This window comes from Hydractinia symbiolongicarpus, chromosome 9 (assembly GCF_029227915.1).
Source record: "Hydractinia symbiolongicarpus strain clone_291-10 chromosome 9, HSymV2.1, whole genome shotgun sequence".
NCBI lineage: Eukaryota > Metazoa > Cnidaria > Hydrozoa > Anthoathecata > Hydractiniidae > Hydractinia > Hydractinia symbiolongicarpus.
This window is the reverse complement of record NC_079883.1, coordinates 16,705,568-16,726,511: the sequence shown is the minus strand read 5'-3', so window position 1 is coordinate 16,726,511 and position 20,944 is coordinate 16,705,568.

Genomic DNA, 20,944 nt, shown 5'->3' with positions numbered 1-20,944 from the left:
TTTATTATGCTGCAAGAGGCCATATTACAGATTTTACAGGCCTGTACCTGTAGTTGACGGTGTGATAACGCCATGGCGCAATGGAAAACCACTTGGGACGTCATAGTCCAATGAGAGTGGAGGGATTAGACCTATCGCAACTCGCGCAGGCATGTAGAACAACGCGATTTGTGTGTAAGGCCTTTATTATGCTGCAAGAGGCCATATTACAGCATTTAAAGGCCTGTGCACGTAGTTGACGGTGTTATAACGCAATGGCGCAATGGAAAACCACTGGGGACGTCATAGTCCAATGAGAGTGGAAGGATTAGACCAACGGTAACCTGCGCAGGCACGTGCAAGCACGTGATAAACGTGAAAGGCCTTTATTATGCTGCAAGAGGCCATATTACAGATTTTACAGGCCTGTACCTGTAGTTGACGGTGTGATAACGCCATGGCGTAATGGAAAACGACTTGGGACGTCAAAGACCAATGAGAGTGGAGGGATTAGACCGATCGTAACTCGCCCAGGCATGTAGAACAACGCGATTTGTGTGTAAGGCCTTTATTATGCTGCAAGAGGCCATATTACAGCCTTTAAAGGCCTGTACACGTAGTTGACGGTGTTATAAAGCTGTGACGCAATGGAAAGCAACTTGGGACGTCCTAGTCCATTGAGAGTGGAAGGATTAGACCAATGGTAACTTGCGCAGGCACGTGCGACCACGTGATATACGTGTAAGGCCTTTATTAGGCTGCAAGAGGCCATATTACAGCCTTTGGAGGCCTGCACCTGTAGTTGACGGTGTTATAACGCCATGGTGCAATGGAAAACCACTTGGGACGTCGTAGTCCATTGAGAGTGAAATAATTAGACCAACGGTAACCTGCGCAGGCACGTGCAAGCACGTGATATCGTGAAAGGCCTTTATTATGCTGCAAGAGGCCATATTACAGCCTTTTGAGGCCTGTACGCGTAGTTGACGGTGTTATAACGCCATGGCGCAATGGAAAACCACTTGGGACGTCATTGTCCAATGACATTGGAGGGATTAGTCCGCTCGTAACTTGCGCAGGCACGTGCAACCACGTGATATACGTGAAAGGCCTTTGTTAGGCTGCAAATGACCATATTACAGCCTTTTGAGGCCTGTACCTGTAGTTGACGGTGTGATAACGCCATGGCGTAATGGAAAACGACTTGGGACGTCATAGACCAATGAGAGTGGAGGGATTAGACCGATCATAACTCGCCCAGGCATGTAGAACAACGCGATTTGTGTGTAAGGCCTTTATTATGCTGCAAGAGGCCATATTACAGCATTTAAAGGCCTGTGCACGTAGTTGACGGTGTTATAACGCAATGGCGCAATGGAAAACCACTTGGGACGTCATAGTCCAATGAGAGTGGAAGGATTAGACCAACGGTAACCTGCGCAGGCACGTGCAAGCACGTGAAAAACGTGAAAGGCCTTTATTATGCTGCAAGAGGCCATATTACAGATTTTACAGGCCTGTACCTGTAGTTGACGGTGTGATAACGCCATGGCGTAATGGAAAACGACTTGGGACGTCATAGACCAATGAGAGTGGAGGGATTAGACCGATCGTAACTCGCCCAGGCATGTAGAACAACGCGATTTGTGTGTAAGGCCTTTATTATGCTGCAAGAGGCCATATTACAGCCTTTAAAGGCCTGTACACGTAGTTGACGGTGTTATAAAGCTGTGACGCAATGGAAAGCAACTTGGAACGTCCTAGTCCATTGAGAGTGGAAGGATTAGACCAGCGGTAACCTGCGCAGGCACGTGCAAGCACGTGATATACGTGAAAAGCGCTTATTATGCTGCAAAAGGCCATATTACAGCCTTTGGAGGCCTGCACACGTAGTTGACGGTGTTATAACGACATCGCGCAATGGAAAACCACTTGGGACGTCATAGTCCAATGAGAGTGGAAGGATTAGACCGATCGTAACTCGCCCAGGCACGTGGAACAACGCGATTTGTGTGCACGACATTTATTGATCTGCAAAATGCCATAGTACAGCCTTTTAGAGGCCTGTACACGTAGTTGACGGTGTTATAAAGTCATGGCGCAATGGAAAACAACATGAGACGTCGTAGTCCATTGAGAGTGGAGTAATTAGACCAGCGGTAACCTGCGCAGGCACGTGCAAGCACGTGATATACGTGAAAAGCGCTTATTATGCTGCAAAAGGCCATATTACAGACTTTACATGCCTGTACCTGTAGTTGACGGTGTGATAACGCCATGGCGCAATGGAAAACCACTTGGGACGTCATAGTCCAATGAGAGTGGAGGGATTAGACCTATCGCAACTCGCGCAGGCACGTGGAACAACGCAATTTGTGTGTACGACCTTTACTAGGCCGCAAAAGGCCATATTACAGCCTTTAATAGCCTGTGCACGTAGTTAACGGTGTTATGAAGCTGTGACGCAATGGAAAGCAACTTGGGACGTCCTAGTCCATTGAGAGTGGAAGGATTAGACCAATGGTAACTTGCGCAGGCACGTGCAAGCACGTGATATCGTGAAAGGCCTTTATTATGCTGCAAGAGGCCATATTACAGCCTTTAAAGGCCTGTGCACGTAGTTGACGGTGTTATAAAGCCGTGACGCAATGGAAAACAACTTGGGACGTCCTAGTCCATTGAGAGTAGAAGGATTAGACCAATGGTAACTTGCGCAGGCACGTACGACCTCGTGATATACGTGTAAGGCCTTTATTAGGCTGCAAGAGGCCATATTACAGCCTTTTGAGGCCTGTACCCGTAGTTGACGGTGTTATAACGCCATGGCGCAATGAAAAACCACTTGGGACGTCATAGTCCAATGAGAGTGGAGGGATTAGATTGATCGTAACTCCCCCAGGCACGTGGAACACCGCGATTTGTGTGTACAACCTTTATTAGGCTGCAAGAGGCCATGTTACAGCCTTTACAGGCCTGTGCACGTAGTTGACGGTGTTATAGAGCTGTGACGCAATCGAAAGCGACTTGGGACGTCCTAGTCCATTAAGAGTGGAAGGATTAGACCAATGGTAACTTGCGCAGGCACGTGCGACCACGTGATATACGTGTTAGGCATTTATTAGGCTGCAAGAGGCGATATTACAGCCTTTGGAGGCCTGCACCCGTAGTTGACGGTGTTATAACGCCATCGCGCAATGGAAAACCAATTGGGACGTCATAGTCCAATGAGAGTGGAAGGATTAGACCGATCGTAACTCGCCCAGGCACGTGGAACAACGCGATTTGTGTGCACGACCTTTATTAAGCTGCAAAATGCCATAGTACAGCCTTTTAGAGGCCTGTACACGTAGTTGACGGTGTTATAAAGTCATGGCGCAATGGAAAACAACATGGGACGTCGTAGTCCATTGAGAGTGGAGTAATTAGACCAGCGGTAACCTGCGCAGGCACGTGCAAGCACGTGATATACGTGTAAGGCCTTTATTAGGCTGCAAGAGGCCATATTACAGTCTTTGGAGGCCTGCACCCGTAGTTGACGGTGTTATAACGCCATGGCGCAATGGAAAACCACTTGGGACGTCGTAGTCCATTGAGAGTGGATTAATTAGACCAACGGTAACCTGCGCAGGCACGTGCAAGCACGTGATATACGTGAAAGGCCTTTATTATGCTGCAAGAGGCCATATTACAGCCTTTTGAGGCCTGTACGCGTAGTTGACGGTGTTATAACGCCATGGCGCAATGGAAAACCACTTGGGACGTCATAGTCCAATGACATTGGAGGGATTAGTCCGCTCGTAACTTGCCCAGGCACGTGCAACCACGTGATATACGTGAAAGGCCTTTGTTAGGCTGCAAATGACCATATTACAGCCTTTAAAGGCCTGTGCACGTAGTTGACGGTGTTATAACGCCATCGCGCAATGGAAAACCACTTGGGACGTCATAGTCCAATGAGAGTGGAAGGATTAGACCGATCGTAACTCGCCCAGGCACGTGGAACAACGCGATTTGTGTGCACGACATTTATTAAGCTGCAAAATGCCATAGTACAGCCTTTTAGAGGCCTGTACACGTAGTTGACGGTGTTATAAAGTCATGGCGCAATGGAAAACAACATGAGACGTCGTAGTCCATTGAAAGTGGAGTAATTAGACCAGCGGTAACCTGCGCAGGCACGTGCAAGCACGTGATATACGTGAAAAGCGCTTATTATGCTGCAAAAGGCCATATTACAGACTTTACATGCCTGTACCTGTAGTTGACGGTGTGATAACGCCATGGCGCAATAGAAAACCACTTGGGACGTCATAGTCCAATGAGAGTGGAGGGATTAGACCTATCGCAACTCGCGCAGGCACGTGGAACAACGCAATTTGTGTGTACGACCTTTACTAGGCCGCAAAAGGCCATATTACAGCCTTTAATAGCCTGTGCACGTAGTTAACGGTGTTATGAAGCTGTGATGCAATGGAAAGCAGCTTGGGACGTCCTAGTCCTATGAGAGTGGAAGGATTAGACCAATGGTAACTTGCGCAGGCACGTGCAACCACGTGATATACGTGAAAGGCCTTTGTTAGGCTGCAAATGACCATATTACAGCCTTTAAAGGCCTGTGCACGTAGTTGACGGTGTTATAAAGCCGTGACGCAATGGAAAACAACTTGGGACGTCCTAGTTCATTGAGAGTAGAAGGATTAGACGAATGGTAACTTGTGCAGGCACGTACGACCACGTGATATACGTGTAAGGCCTTTATTAGGCTGCAAGAGGCGATATTACAGCCTTTTGAGGCCTGTACCCGTAGCTGACGGTGTTATAACGCCATGGCGCAATGAAAAACCACTTGGGACGTCCTAGTCCATTGAGAGTGGAAGGATTAGACCAATGGTAACTTGCGCAGGCACGTGCGACCACGTGATATACGTGTAAGGCCTTTATTAGGCTGCAAGAGGCCATATTACAGCCTTTTGAGGCCTGTACCCGTAGTTGACGGTGTTATAAAGTCATGGCGCAATGGAAAACAACTTTGGACGTCGTAGTCTAATGAGAGTGGAGGGATTAGTCCGATCGTAACTAGTGCAGGCACGTGCAACCACGTGATATACGTGAAAGACCTTTGTTAGGCTGCAAATGACCATATTACAGCCTTTAAAGGCCTGTGAACGTAGTTGACGGTGTTATAAATCTGTGACGCAATGGAAAACAACTTGGGACGTCCTAGTCCATTGAGAGTAGAAGGATTAGACCAATGGTAACTTGCGCAGGCACGTACGAACTCGTGATATACGTGTAAGGCCTTTATTATGCTGCAAGAGGCCATATTACAGCCTTTTGAGGCCTGTACCCGTAGTTGACGGTGTTATAACGCCATGGCGCAATGAAAAACCACTTGGGACGTCATAGTCTAATGAGAGTGGAGGGATTAGACCGATCGTAACTCGCCCAGGCATGTAGAACAACGCGATTTGTGTGTAAGGCCCTTATTATGCTGCAAGAGGCCATATTACAGCCTTTAAAGGCCTGTGCACGTAGTTGACGGTGTTATAGAGCTGTGACGCAATCGAAAGCAACTTGGGACGTCCTAGTCCATTGAGAGTGGAAGGATTAGACCAATGGTAACTTGCGCAGGCACGTGCGACCACGTGATATACGTGTTAGGCCTTTATTAGGCTGCAAGAGGCCATATTACAGCCTTTGGATGCCTGCACCCGTAGTTGACGGTGTTATAACGCCATCGCGCAATGGAAAACCAATTGGGACGTCATAGTCCAATGAGAGTGGAAGGATTAGACCGATCGTAACTCGCCCAGGCACGTGGAACAACGCGATTTGTGTGCACGACCTTTATTAAGCTGCAAAATGCCATAGTACAGCCTTTTAGAGGCCTGTACACGTAGTTGACGGTGTTATAAAGTCATGGCGCAATGGAAAACAACATGGGACGTCGTAGTCCATTGAGAGTGGAGTAATTAGACGAGCGGTAACCTGCGCAGGCACGTGCAAGCACGTGATATACGTGTAAGGCCTTTATTAGGCTGCAAGAGGCCATATTACAGCCTTTGGAGGCCTGCACCCGTAGTTGACGGTGTTATAACGCCATGGCGCAATGGAAAACCACTTGGGACGTCGTAGTCCATTGAGAGTGGAATAATTAGACCAACGGTAACCTGCGCAAGGACGTGCAAGCACGTGATATACGTGAAAGGCCTTTATTATGCTGCAAGAGGCCATATAACAGCCTTTTGAGGCCTGTACGCGTAGTTGACGGTGTTATAACGCCATGGCGCAATGAAAAACCACTTGGGACGTCATAGTCTAATGAGAGTGGAGGGATTAGACCTATCGCAACTCGCGCAGGCACGTGGAACAACGCAATTTGTGTGTACGACCTTTACTATGCCGCAAAAGGCCATATTACAGCCTTTAATAGCCTGTGCACGTAGTTGACGGTGTTAAAAAGCCGTGACGCAATGGAAAGCAACTTGGGACGTCCTAGTCAATTGAGAGTGGAAGGATTAGACCAATGGTAACTTCCGCAGGCACGTGCGCCACGTGATATACGTGTAAGGCCTTTATTAGGCTGCAAGAGGCCATATTACAGCCTTTGGAGGCCTGCACCCGTAGGTGACGGTGTTATAACGCCATGGTTTAATGGAAAACCACTTGGGACGTCATAGTCCAATGAGAGTGGAAGGATTAGACCGATCGTAACTCGCCCAGGCACGTGGAACAACGCAATTTGTGTGTACGACTTTTATTAGGCCGCAAAAGGTCATATTACAGCCTTTAAAGGCCTGTGCACGTAGTTGACGGTGTTATAAAGCTGTGACGCAATGGAAAGCAACTTGGGACGTCCTAGTCAATTGAGAGTGGAAGGATTAGACCAATGGTAACTTGCGCAGGCACGTGCGCCACGTGATATACGTGTAAGGCCTTTATTAGGCTGCAAGAGGCCATATTACAGCCTTTGGAGGCCTGCACCCGTAGGTGACGGTGTTATAACGCCATGGCGCAATGGAAAACCACTTGGGACGTCATAGTCCAATGAGAGTGAAAGGATTAGACCGATCGTAACTCGCCCAGGCACGTGGAACAACGCGATTTGTGTGTACGACCTTTATTAAGCTGCAAAATGCCATAGTACAGCCTTTTAGAGGCCTGTACACGTAGTTGACGGTGTTTTAAAGTCATGGCGCAATGGAAAACAACATGGGACGTCGTAGTCCATTGAGAGTGGAGTAATTAGACCAGCGGTAATATGCGCAGGCACGTGCAACCATGTGATATACGTGAAAGGCCTTTATTATGCTGCAAGAGGCCATATTACAGCTTTTTAAAGCCTGTACGCGTAGTTGACGGTGTTATAACGCCATGGCGCAATGTAAAACCACTTGGGACGTCATAGTCCAATGACATTGGAGGGATTAGTCCGCTCGTAACTTGCGCAGGCACGTGCAACCACGTGATATACGTGAAAGGCCTTTGTTTGGCTGCAAATGACCATATTACAGCCTTTAAAGGCCTGTGCACGTAGTTGACGGTGTTATAAAGCCGTGACGCAATGGAAAACAACTTGGGACGTCCTAGTCCATTGACAGTAGAAGGATTAGACCAATGGTAACTTGCGCAGGCACGTACGACCACGTGATATACGTGTAAGGCCTTTATTAGGCTGCAAGAGGCCATATTACAGCCTTTACCCGTAGTTGACGGTGTTATAACGCCATTGCGCAATGAAAAACCACTCGGGACGTCATAGTCCAATGAGAGTGGAGGGATTAGATTGATCGTAACTCCCCCAGGCACGTGGAACACCGCGATTTGTGTGCACGACCTTTATTAAGCTGCAAAATGCCATAGTACAGCCTTTTAGAGGCCTGTACACGTAGTTGACGGTGTTATAAAGCCGTGACGCAATGGAAAACAACTTGGGACGTCCTAGTCCATTGAGAGTAGAAGGATTAGACCAATGGTAACTTGCGCAGGCACGTGCGACCACGTGATATACGTGTTAGGCCTTTATTAAGCTGCAAGAGGCCATATTACAGCCTTTGGAGTCCTGCACCCGTAGTTGACGGTGTTATAACGCCATCGCGCAATGGAAAACCAATTGGGACGTCATAGTCCAATGAGAGTGGAAGGATTAGACCAATGGTAACTTGCGCAGGCACGTGCGACCACGTGATATACGTGTAAGGCTTTTATTATGCTGCAAGAGGCCATATCACAGATTTTACAGGCCTGTGCACGTAGTTGACGGTGTTATAAAGCCGTGACGCAATGGAAAACAACTTGGGACGTCCTAGTCCATTGACAGTAGAAGGATTAGACCAATGGTAACTTGCGCAGGCACGTACGACCACGTGATATACGTGTAAGGCCTTTATTAGGCTGCAAGAGGCCATATTACAGCCTTTACCCGTAGTTGACGGTGTTATAACGCCATGGCGCAATGAAAAACCACTCGGGACGTCATAGTCCAATGAGAGTGGAGGGATTAGATTGATCGTAACTCCCCCAGGCACGTGGAACACCGCGATTTGTGTGCACGACCTTTATTAAGCTGCAAAATGCCATAGTACAGCCTTTTAGAGGCCTGTACACGTAGTTGACGGTGTTATAAAGCCGTGACGCAATGGAAAACAACTTGGGACGTCCTAGTCCATTGAGAGTAGAAGGATTAGACCAATGGTAACTTGCACAGGCACGTGCGACCACGTGATATACGTGTTAGGCCTTTATTAGTCTGCAAGAGGCCATATTACAGCCTTTGGAGGCCTGCACCCGTAGTTGACGGTGTTATAACGCCATCGCGCAATGGAAAACCAATTGGGACGTCATAGTCCAATGAGAGTGGAAGGATTAGACCAATGGTAACTTGCGCAGGCACGTGCGACCACGTGATATACGTGTAAGGCCTTTATTAGGCTGCAAGAGGCCATATTACAGCCTTTTGAGGCCTGTACCCGTAGTTGACGGTGTTATAAAGTCATGGCGCAATGGAAAACAACTTTGGACGTCGTAGTCTAATGAGAGTGGAGGGATTAGTCCGATCGTAACTAGTGCAGGCACGTGGAACAACGTGGTTTGTGTGTACGACCTTTATTAGGCTGCAAAATGCCATAGTACAGCCTTTAGACGCCTGTACACGTAGTTGACGGTGTTATAAAGTCATGGCGCAATGGAAAGCAAATTGGGACGTCGTAGTCCATTGAGAGTGGAATAATTAGACCAACGGTAACCTGCGCAGGCACGTGGAAGCACGTGATATACGTGAAAGGCCTTTGTTAGGCTGCAACTGATCATATTACAGCCTTTTGAGGCCTGTACCCGTAGTTGACGGTGTTATAACGCCATGGCGCAATGAAAAACCACTTGGGACGTCATAGTCCAATGAGAGTGGAGGGATTAGATTGATCGTAACTCCCCCAGGCACGTGGAACACCGCGATTTGTGTGTACAACCTTTATTAGGCTGCAAGAGGCCATGTTACAGCCTTTACAGGCCTGTACCTGTAGTTGACGGTGTTATAAAGTCATGGCGCAATGGAAAACAACTTTGGACGTCGTAGTCCATTGAGAGTGGAGGGATTAGACCAGCGGTAACCTGCGCAGGCACGTGCAAGCACGTGATATACGTGTAAGGCCTTTGTTAGGCTGCAAATGACCATATTACAGCCTTTAAAGGCCTGTACACGTAGTTGACGGTGTTATAAGGTCATAGCGCAATGGAACACAACTTGGGACGTCGTAGTCCATTGAGAGTGGAAGGATTAGACCAATGGTAACCTGTGCAGGCACGTGGAACAACGCGATTTGTGTGTACGACCATTATTAGGCTGCAAAATGCCATAGTACAGCCTTTAGAGGCCTGTACACGTAGTTGACGGTGTTATAAGGTCATAGCGCAATGGAACACAACTTGGGACGTCGTAATCCATTGAGAGTGGAATAATTAGACCAGCGGTAATATGCGCAGGCACGTGCAACCATGTGATATACGTGAAAGGCCTTTATTATGCTGCAAGAGGCCATATTACAGCTTTTTAAAGCCTGTACGCGTAGTTGACGGTGTTATAACGCCATGGCGCAATGTAAAACCACTTGGGACGTCATAGTCCAATGACATTGGAGGGATTAGTCCGCTCGTAACTTGCGCAGGCACGTGCAACCACGTGATATACGTGAAAGGCCTTTGTTTGGCTGCAGATGACCATATTACAGCCTTTAAAGGCCTGTGCACGTAGTTGACGGTGTTATAAAGCCGTGACGCAATGGAAAACAACTTGGGACGTCCTAGTCCATTGACAGTAGAAGGATTAGACCAATGGTAACTTGCGCAGGCACGTACGACCACGTGATATACGTGTAAGGCCTTTATTAGGCTGCAAGAGGCCATATTACAGCCTTTACCCGTAGTTGACGGTGTTATAACGCCATTGCGCAATAAAAAACCACTCGGGACGTCATAGTCCAATGAGAGTGGAGGGATTAGATTGATCGTAACTCCCCCAGGCACGTGGAACACCGCGATTTGTGTGCACGACCTTTATTAAGCTGCAAAATGCCATAGTACAGCCTTTTAGAGGCCTGTACACGTAGTTGACGGTGTTATAAAGCCGTGATGCAATGGAAAACAACTTGGGACGTCCTAGTCCATTGAGAGTAGAAGGAGTAGACCATTGGTAACTTGCGCAGGCACGTGCGACCACGTGATATACGTGTTAGGCCTTTATTAGGCTGCAAGAGGCCATATTACAGCCTTTGGAGGCCTGCACCCGTAGTTGACGGTGTTATAACGCCATCGCGCAATGGAAAACCAATTGGGACGTCATAGTCCAATGAGAGTGGAAGGATTAGACCAATGGTAACTTGCGCAGGCACGTGCGACCACGTGATATACGTGTAAGGCTTTTATTATGCTGCAAGAGGCCATATCACAGATTTTACAGGCCTGTGCACGTAGTTGACGGTGTTATAAAGCCGTGACGCAATGGAAAACAACTTGGGACGTCCTAGTCCATTGACAGTAGAAGGATTAGACCAATGGTAACTTGCGCAGGCACGTACGACCACGTGATATACGTGTAAGGCCTTTATTAGGCTGCAAGAGGCCATATTACAGCCTTTACCCGTAGTTGACGGTGTTATAACGCCATGGCGCAATGAAAAACCACTCGAGACGTCATAGGCCAATGAGAGTGGAGGGATTAGATTGATCGTAACTCCCCCAGGCACGTGGAACACCGCGATTTGTGTGCACGACCTTTATTAAGCTGCAAAATGCCATAGTACAGCCTTTTAGAGGCCTGTACACGTAGTTGACGGTGTTATAAAGCCGTGACGCAATCGAAAACAACTTGGGACGTCCTAGTCCATTGAGAGTAGAAGGATTAGACCAATGGTAACTTGCGCAGGCACGTGCGACCACGTGATATACGTGTTAGGCCTTTATTAGTCTGCAAGAGGCCATATTACAGCCTTTGGAGGCCTGCACCCGTAGTTGACGGTGTTATAACGCCATCGCGCAATGGAAAACCAATTGGGACGTCATAGTCCAATGAGAGTGGAAGGATTAGACCAATGGTAACTTGCGCAGGCACGTGCGACCACGTGATATACGTGTAAGGCCTTTATTAGGCTGCAAGAGGCCATATTACAGCCTTTTGAGGCCTGTACCCGTAGTTGACGGTGTTATAAAGTCATGGCGCAATGGAAAACAACTTTGGACGTCGTAGTCTAATGAGAGTGGAGGGATTAGTCCGATCGTAACTAGTGCAGGCACGTGGAACAACGTGGTTTGTGTGTACGACCTTTATTAGGCTGCAAAATGCCATAGTACAGCCTTTAGACGCCTGTACCTGTAGTTGACGGTGTTATAAAGTCATGGCGCAATGGAAAACAACTTTGGACGTCGTAGTCCATTGAGAGTGGAGGGATTAGTCCGATCGTAACTAGTGCAGGCACGTGCAACCACGTGATATACGTTAAAGGCTTTTATTATGCTGCAAGAGGCCATATCACAGATTTTACAGGCCTGTACCTGTAGTTGACGGTGTGATAACGCCATGGCGCAATGGAAAACCACTTGGAACGTCATAGTCCAATGAGAGTGGAGGGATTAGACCTATCGCAACTCGCGCAGGCATATAGAACAACGCGATTTGTGTGTAAGGCCTTTATTATGCTGCAAGAGGCCATATTACAGCATTTAAAGGCCTGTGCACGTAGTTGACGGTGTTATAACGCAATGGCGCAATGGAAAACCACTTGGGACGTCATAGTCCAATGAGAGTGGAAGGATTAGACCGATCGTAACTCGCCCAGGCACGTGGAACAACGCCATTTGTGTGTAAGACCTTTATTAAGCTGCAAAATGCCATAGTACAGCCTTTTAGAGGCCTGTAGGCGTAGTTGACGCTGTTATAAAGATATGGCGCAATGGAAAATTTCTTGGGACGTCGTAGTCCATTGAGAGTGGAATAATTAGACCAACGGTAACCTGCGCAGGCACGTGCAAGCACGTGATAAACGTGAAAGGCCTTTATTGTGCTGCAAGAGGCCATATTACAGATTTTACAGGCCTGTACCTGTAGTTGACGGTGTGATAACGCCATGGCGTAATGGAAAACGACTTGGGACGTCATAGACCAATGAGAGTGGAGGGATTAGACCGATCGTAACTCGCCCAGGCATGTAGAACAACGCGATTTGTGTGTAAGGCCTTTATTATGCTGCAAGAGGCCATATTACAGCCTTTAAAGGCCTGTACACGTAATTGACGGTGTTATAAAGCTGTGACGCAATGGAAAGCAACTTGGGACGTCCTAGTCCATTGAGAGTGGAAGGATTAGACCAGCGGTAACCTGCGCAGGCACGTGCAAGCACGTGATATACGTGAAAAGCGCTTATTATGCTGCAAAAGGCCATATTACAGACTTTACATGCCTGTACCTGTAGTTGACGGTGTGATAACGCCATGGCGCAATGGAAAACCACTTGGGACGTCATAGTCCAATGAGAGTGGAGGGATTAGACCTATCGCAACTCGCGCAGGCACGTGGAACAACACGATTTGTGTGTACGACCTTTAGTAGGCCGCAAAAGGCCATATTACAGCCTTTAAAGACCTGTACACGTAGTTGACGGTGTTATAAAGCTGTGACGCAATGGAAAGCAACTTGGGACGTCCTAGTCAATTGAGAGTGAAAGGATTAGACCAATGGTAACTTGCGCAGGCACGTGCGCCACGTGATATACGTGTAAGGCCTTTATTAGGCTGCAAGAGGCCATATTACAGCCTTTGGAGGCCTGCACCCGTAGGTGACGGTGTTATAACGCCATGGTTTAATGGAAAACCACTTGGGACGTCATAGTCCAATGATAGTGGAAGGATTACACCGATCGTAACTCGCCCAGGCACGTGGAACAACGCGATGTGTGTGTACGACCTTTATTAGGCCGCAAAAGGTCATATTACAGCCTTTAAAGGCCTGTGCACGTAGTTGACGGTGTTATAAAGCTGTGACGCAATGGAAAGCAACTTGGGACGTCGTAGTCCATTGAGAGTGGAGTAATTAGACCAGCGGTAATCTGCGCAGGCACGTGCAACCATGTGATATACGTGAAAGGCCTTTATTATGCTGCAAGAGGCCATATTACAGCTTTTTAAAGCCTGTACGCGTAGTTGACGGTGTTATAACGCCATGGCGCAATGGAAAACAGCTTGGGACGTCATAGTCCAATGACATTGGAGGGATTAGTCCTCTCGTAACTTGCGCAGGCACGTGCAACCACGTGATATACGTGAAAGGCCTTTGTTTGGCTGCAAATGACCATATTACAGCCTTTAAAGGCCTGTGCACGTAGTTGACGGTGTTATAAAGCCGTGACGCAATGGAAAACAACTTGGGACGTCCTAGTCCATTGAGAGTAGAAGGATTAGACCAATGGTAACTTGCGCAGGCACGTACGACCACGTGATATACGTGTAAGGCCTTTATTAGGCTGCAAGAGGCCATATTACAGCCTTTACCCGTAGTTGACGGTGTTATAACGCCATGGCGCAATGAAAAACCACTTGGGACGTCATAGTCCAATGAGAGTGGAGGGATTAGATTGATCGTAACTCCCCCAGGCACGTGGAACACCGCGATTTGTGTGCACGACCTTTATTAAGCTGCAAAATGCCATAGTACAGCCTTTTAGAGGCCTGTACACGTAGTTGACGGTGTTATAAAGCCGTGACGCAATGGAAAACAACTTGGGACGTCCTAGTCCATTGAGAGTAGAAGGATTAGACCAATGGTAACTTGCGCAGGCACGTGCGACCACGTGATATACGTGTTAGGCCTTTATTAGGGTGCAAGAGGCCATATTACAGCCTTTGGAGGCCTGCACCCGTAGTTAACGGTGTTATAACGCCATCGCGCAATGGAAAACCAATTGGGACGTCATAGTCCAATGAGAGTGGAAGGATTAGACCAATGGTAACTTGCGCAGGCACGTGCGACCACGTGATATACGTGTAAGGCCTTTATTAGGCTGCAAGAGGCCATATTACAGCCTTTTGAGGCCTGTACCCGTAGTTGACGGTGTTATAAAGTCATTGCGCAATGGAAAACCACTTGGGACGTCATAGTCCAATGAGAGTGGAGGGATTAGATTGATCGTAACTCCCCCAGGCACGTGGAACACCGCGATTTGTGTGCACGACCTTTATTAAGCTGCAAAATGCCATAGTACAGCCTTTTAGAGGCCTGTACACGTAGTTGACGGTGTTATAAAGCCGTGACGCAATGGAAAACAACTTGGGACGTCCTAGTCCATTGAGAGTAGAAGGATTAGACCAATGGTAACTTGCGCAGGCACGTGCGACCACGTGATATACGTGTTAGGCCTTTATTAGGCTGCAAGATGCCATATTACAGCCTTTGGAGGCCTGCACCCGTAGTTGGCGGTGTTATAACGCCATCGCGCAATGGAAAACCAATTGGGACGTCATAGTCCAATGAGAGTGGAAGGATTAGACCAATGGTAACTTGCGCAGGCACGTGCGACCACGTGATATACGTGTAAGGCCTTTATTAGGCTGCAAGAGGCCATATTACAGCCTTTTGAGGCCTGTACCCGTAGTTGACGGTGTTATAAAGTCATGGCGCAATGGAAAACAACTTTGGACGTCGTAGTCTAATGAGAGTGGAGGGATTAGTCCGATCGTAACTAGTGCAGGCACGTGGAACAACGTGGTTTGTGTGTACGACCTTTATTAGGCTGCAAAATGCCATAGTACAGCCTTTAGACGCCTGTACACGTAGTTGACGGTGTTAGAAAAGTCATGGCGCAATGGAAAGCAAATTGGGACGTCGTAGTCCATTGAGAGTGGAATAATTAGACCAACGGTAACCTGCGCAGGCACGTGCAAGCACGTGATATACGTGAAAGGCCTTTGTTAGGCTGCAAATGACCATATTACAGCCTTTTGAGGCCTGTACCCGTAGTTGACGGTGTTATAACGCCATGGCGCAATGAAAAACCACTTGGGACGTCATAGTCCATTGAGAGTAGAAGGATTAGACCAATGGTAACTTGCGCAGGCACGTACGACCACGTGATATACGTGTAAGGCCTTTATTAGGCTGCAAGAGGCCATATTACAGCCTTTACCCGTAGTTGACGGTGTTATAACGCCATGGCGCAATGAAAAACCACTTGGGACGTCATAGTCCAATGAGAGTGGAGGGATTAGATTGATCGTAACTCCCCCAGGCACGTGGAACACCGCGATTTGTGTGCACGACCTTTATTAAGCTGCAAAATGCCATAGTACAGCCTTTTAGAGGCCTGTACACGTAGTTGACGGTGTTATAAAGCCGTGACGCAATGGAAAACAACTTGGGACGTCCTAGTCCATTGAGAGTAGAAGGATTAGACCAATGGTAACTTGCGCAGGCACGTGCGACCACGTGATATACGTGTTAGGCCTTTATTAGGCTGCAAGAGTCCATATTACAGCCTTTGGAGGTCTGCACCCGTAGTTGACGGTGTTATAACGCCATCGCGCAATGGAAAACCAATTGGGACGTCATAGTCCAATGAGAGTGGAAGGATTAGACCAATGGTAACTTGCGCAGGCACGTGCGACCACGTGATATACGTGTAAGGCCTTTATTAGGCTGCAAGAGGCCATATTACAGCCTTTTGAGGCCTGTACCCGTAGTTGACGGTGTTATAAAGTCATGGCGCAATGGAAAACAACTTTGGACGTCGTAGTCTAATGAGAGTGGAGGGATTAGTCCGATCGTAACTAGTGCAGGCACGTGGAACAACGTGGTTTGTGTGTACGCCCTTTATTAGGCTGCAAAATGCCATAGTACAGCCTTTAGACGCCTGTACACGTAGTTGACGGTGTTATAAAGTCATGGCGCAATGGAAAGCAAATTGGGACGTCGTAGTCCATTGAGAGTGGAATAATTAGACCAACGGTAACCTGCGCAGGCACGTGCAAGCACGTGATATACGTGAAAGGCCTTTGTTAGGCTGCAAATGACCATATTACAGCCTTTTGAGGCCTGTACCCGTAGTTGACGGTGTTATAACGCCATGGCGCAATGAAAAACCACTTGGGACGTCATAGTCCAATGAGAGTGGAGGGATTAGATTGATCGTAACTCCCCCAGGCACGTGGAACACCGCGATTTGTGTGTACAACCTTTATTAGGCTGCAAGAGGCCATGTTACAGCCTTTACAGGCCTGTACCTGTAGTTGACGGTGTTATAAAGTCATGGCGCAATGGAAAACAACTTTGGACGTCGTAGTCCATTGAGAGTGGAGGGATTAGTCCGATCGTGACTAGTGCAGGCACGTGCAACCACGTGATATACGGTAAAGGCTTTTATTATGCTGCAAGAGGCCATATCACAGATTTTACAGGCCTGTACCTGGAGTTGACGGTGTGATAACGCCATGGCGTAATGGAAAACGACTTGGGACGTCATAGACCAATGAGAGTGGAGGGATTAGACCGATCGTAACTCGACCAGGCATGTAGAACAACGCGATTTGTGTGTAAGGCCTTTATTATGCTGCAAGAGGCCATATTACAGCCTTTAAAGGCCTGTACACGTAGTTGACGGTGTTATAAAGCTGTGACGCAATGGAAAGCAACTTGAGACGTCCTAGTCCATTGAGAGTGGAAGGATTAGACCAGCGGTAACCTGCGCAGGCACGTGCAAGCACGTGATATACGTGAAAAGCGCTTATTAAGCTGCAAAAGGCCATATTACAGACTTTACATGCCTGTACCTGTAGTTGACGGTGTGATAACGCCATGGCGCAATGGAAAACTACTTGGGACGTCATAGTCCAATGAGAGTGGAGGGATTAGACCTATCGCAACTCGCGCAGGCACGTGGAACAACATGATTTGTGTGTACGACCTTTAGTAGGCCGCAAAAGGCCATATTACAGCCTTTAATAGCCTGTGCACGTAGTTGACGGTGTTATAAAGTCATGGCGCAATGGAAAACAACTTGGGACGTCGTAATCCATTGAGAGTGGAATAATTAGACCAATGGTAACCTTTGTAGGCACGTGGAACAACGCGATTTGTGTGTACGACCTTTATTAGGCCGCAAAAGGCCATATTACAGCCTTTAAAGGCCTGTACACGTAGTTGACGGTGTTATAAAGCTGTGACGCAATGGAAAGCAACTTGGGACGTCCTAGTCAATTGAGAGTGGAAGGATTAGACCAATGGTAACTTGCGCAGGCACGTGCGCCACGTGATATACGTGTAAGGCCTTTATTAGGCTGCAAGAGGCCATATTACAGCCTTTGGAGGCCTGCACCCGTAGGTGACGGTGTTATAACGCCATGGTTTAATGGAAAACTACTTGGGACGTCATAGTCCAATGAGAGTGGAAGGATTAGACCGATCGTAACTCGCCCAGGCACGTGGAACAACGCGATTTGTGTGTACGACCTTTATTAGGCCGCAAAAGGTCTTATTACAGCCTTTAAAGGCCTGTGCACGTAGTTGACGGTGTTATAAAGCCGTGACGCAATGGAAAACAACTTGGGACGTCCTAGTCCATTGAGAGTAGAAGGATTAGACCAATGGTAACTTGCGCAGGCACGTGCGACCACGTGATATACGTGTAAGGCCTTTATTAGGCTGCAAGAGGCCATATTACAGCCTTTACCCGTAGTTGACGGTGTTATAACGCCATGGCGCAATGAAAAACCACTTGGGACGTCATAGTCCAATGAGAGTGGAGGGATTAGATTGATCGTAACTCTCCCAGGCACGTGGAACACCGCGATTTGTGGCACGACCTTTATTAAGCTGCAAAATGCCATAGTACAGCCTTTTAGAGGCCTGTACACGTAGTTGACGGTGTTATAAAGCCGTGACGCAATGGAAAACAACTTGGGACGTCCTAGTCCATTGAGAGTAGAAGGATTAGACCAATGGTAACTTGCGCAGGCACGTGCGACCACGTGATATACGTGTTAGGCCTTTATTAGGCTGCAAGAGGCCATATTACAGCCTTTGGAGGCCTGCACCCGTAGTTGACGGTGTTATAACGCCATCGCGCAATGGAAAACCAATTGGGACGTTATAGTCCAATGAGAGTGGAAGGATTAGACCGATCGTAACTCGCCCAGGCACGTGGAACAACGCGATTTGTGTGCACGACCTTTATTAAGCTGCAAAATGCCATAGTACAGCCTTTTAGAGGCCTGTACACGTAGTTGACGGTGTTATAAAGTCATGGCGCAATGGAAAACAACATGGGACGTCGTAGTCCATTGAGAGTGGAATAATTAGACCAACGGTAACCTGCGCAAGCACGTGCAAGCACGTGATATACGTGAAAGGCCTTTATTATGCTGCAAGAGGCCATATTACAGCCTTTTGAGGCCTGTACGCGTAGTTGACGGTGTTATAACGCCATGGCGCAATGGAAAACCACTTGGGACGTCATAGTCCTATGACATTGAAGGGATTAGACCGATCGTAACTCGCCCAGGCATGTAGAACAACGCGATTTGTGTGTAAGGCCTTTATTATGCTGCAAGAGGCCATATTACAGCCTTTAAAGGCCTGTACCCATAGTTCACGGTGTTATAAAGCTGTGACGCAATGGAAAGCAACTTGGGACGTCCTAGTCCATTGAGAGTGGAATAATTAGACCAGCGGTAACCTGCGCAGGCACGTGCAAGCACGTGATATACGTGAAAAGCGCTTATTATGCTGCAAAAGGCCATATTACAGACTTTACATGCCTGTACCTGTAGTTGACGGTGTGATAACGCCATGGCGCAATGGAAAACCACTTGGGACGTCATAGTCCAATGAGAGTGGAGGGATTAGACCTATCGCAACTCGCGCAGGCACGTGGAACAACACGATTTGTGTGTACGACCTTTAGTAGGCCGCAAAAGGCCATATTACAGCCTTTAATAGCCTGTGCACGTAGTTGACGGTGTTATAAAGTCATGGCGCAATGGAAAACAACTTGGGACGTCGTAATCCATTGAGAGTGGAATAATTAGACCAATGGTAACCTTTGTAGGCACGTGGAACAACGCGATTTGTGTGTACGACCTTTATTAGGCCGCAAAAGGCCATATTACAGCCTTTAAGGACCTGTACACGTAGTTGACGGTGTTATAAAGCTGTGACGCAATGGAAAGCAACTTGGGACGTCCTAGTCAATTGAGAGTGGAAGGATTAGACCAATGGTAACTTGCGCAGGCACGTGCGCCACGTGATATACGTGTAAGGCCTTTATTAGGCTGCAAGAGGCCATATTACAGCCTTTGGAGGCCTGCACCCGTAGGTGACGGTGTTATAACGCCATGGTTTAATGGAAAACCACTTGGGACGTCATAGTCCAATGAGAGTGGAAGGATTAGACCGATCGTAACTCGCCCAGGCACGTGGAACAACGCGATTTGTGTGTACGACCTTTATTAGGCCGCAAAAGGTCATATTACAGCCTTTAAAGGCCTGTGCACGTAGTTGACGGTGTTATAAAGCTGTGACGCAATGGAAAGCAACTTGGGACGTCCTAGTCAATTGAGAGTGGAAGGATTAGACCAATGGTAACTTGCGCAGGCACGTGCGCCACGTGATATACGTGTAAGGCCTTTATTAGGCTGCAAGAGGCCATATTACAGCCTTTGGAGGCCTGCACCCGTAGGTGACGGTGTTATAACGCCATGGCGCAATGGAAAACCACTTGGGACGTCATAGTCCAATGAGAGTGGAAGGATTAGACCGATCGTAATTCTCGCCCAGGCACGTGGAACAACGCGATTTGTGTGTACGACCTTTATTAAGCTGCAAAATGCCATAGTACAGCCTTTTAGAGGCCTGTACACGTAGTTGACGGTGTTATAAAGTCATGGCGCAATGGAAAACAACATGGGACGTCGTAGTCCATTGAGAGTGGAGTAATTAGACCAGCGGTAATCTGCGCAGGCACGTGCAACCATGTGATATACGTGAAAGGCCTTTATTATGCTGCAAGAGGCCATATTACAGCTTTTTAAAGCCTGTACGCGTAGTTGACGGTGTTATAACGCCATGGCGCAATGGAAAACAGCTTGGGACGTCATAGTCCAATGACATTGGAGGGATTAGTCCGCTCGTAACTTGCGCTGGCACGTGCAACCACGTGATATACGTGAAAGGCCTTTGTTTGGCTGCAAATGACCATATTACAGCCTTTAAAGGCCTGTGCACGTAGTTGACGGTGTTATAAAGCCGTGACGCAATGGAAAACAACTTGGGACGTCCTAGTCCATTGAGAGTAGAAGGATTAGACCAATGGTAACTTGCGCAGGCACGTACGACCACGTGATATACGTGTAAGGCCTTTATTAGGCTGCAAGAGGCCATATTACAGCCTTTACCCGTAGTTGACGGTGTTATAACGCCATGGCGCAATAA